The sequence below is a fragment of the Meleagris gallopavo genome, chromosome 1 (assembly GCF_905368555.1).
Source record: "Meleagris gallopavo chromosome 1, MGAL_WU_HG_1.1, whole genome shotgun sequence".
Taxonomy (NCBI): Eukaryota; Metazoa; Chordata; class Aves; order Galliformes; family Phasianidae; genus Meleagris; species Meleagris gallopavo.
Window position 1 is genome coordinate 22,444,904 of NC_139404.1, and position 1,569 is coordinate 22,446,472.

Genomic DNA, 1,569 nt, shown 5'->3' on the forward strand with positions numbered 1-1,569 from the left:
ACAGTAACTGTATTTCCATGAAAAGTGCTTCCATGTTTTCAGTATCGGACTTTCTTCCATGCTGTTCTTCTTAAGAGGAAGAACAGCCTATGGGACTAATTAATCTGAGTGGCTGAGTTCAGGTCCTGGCCCAAGAATCTTAACTACTCGAAATGTTCATATACTCAAACATAGAATTTTGACTGCAAGCTTAGGTCTCATACGGAGCTAAGATTGTGTGAAAATATCCCTGGTGGAAACCAGGACTTGGCAAGTGGCTTGCTTTTTCACAGAAGTAACTGTGGAAATTAGAGCTGAAAGACACTTCTGAAATAGGAAATAAGTCAGATCATAGATTTGTAAGCTGGAGCTAGATGGAAAGGTTGAATTGAATAATCCTTTAACATTCAAGAACCAAAAAAGTACTTTAGAGGCAGACTCATGACTGGACTGGGAACAGTTGAGGACAGGTGGCAGAAGGGGAGGGGAGCTTCTGGATGAAGCTTTTCCAAACAAGTCCTCTTTGCTGTAAGCTGAATGAGACACCAGGACATCTGGCAGCCCAGTCATGGCAGTAGACAGCTCCAACCATGCTGAGTATCTGCACGTGTAAGTGACTGCCATGGGCACAGGGCAGCTCTGCAGTGGACACACAGTAAATGTCACATATCTGGGAAATAGCCTAGCTTTGAACAGAGCAGCTGATTTGGTCCTGCTCAATAACAGCAGCACATTCTAATTGTTTTGCACACACGCTACTCTGTATAGAAGGTTCATTGCAGACTCTACCCACACAAATTCTAGCACAAAATGCAGTCTGTGGCAGAAGACTCTTGGGATTGCCTTTTGTCTTAGAAACCCTTAACTGATATCCTGATTTTGGATGAGGACATGCACCGGACTCTGATCTGTCCCTGCCTTCCTATCCTCTTCTGGCCAGGACTCCCTGAGTCCTTCCCAGTATCAACGCTGCACTGCATCTCTGTTTTGCTGAGAGAAATGAGACAGATTTCATTAGACAAAACTAAAATGCTACTTTGCAGTTGTACAACCACAACAGATGGTTGTGTGCACAGTTTATGTCACTGCTGTATCCAGGAGGCTTAATCATGAACCTAGGGGAGAGAGGACAACCCCCCCCATGCAGGTACCGTGCAGACACAGGACTTGGCTCTGCCTTACATGGCTTATTGCTGGGAGATGAGATGAGAAACAATAAATGGATATTTACTCTAATCTGATATTATCCTGTACCTAATCTATTATTATCTGGTACATTGTACACGATGCTGAACATTGTCTAAAGCTCGTGAAATCTCCAAGAATTGGACAATGACTTAAACTACATTTTTGCTTGTTTATGCTTCTACTGCCTATATATAACATACAAGTAAAGTTTATAAAAGTTGTTTTTATAGTAGTTACTTCATTGAGAATTGCTCATCAGATATTACTATTGAAAAGCAACAGATAGGTTAGAATATGAGTCAAAATTAATATTCAACCCTTAAAAACTTGCCTTTTATTTTGTGATAATCTGTATGAGTGCCCTTCATTTTTAAGATAAGCAAAGGATGAGTTTCAAAGATA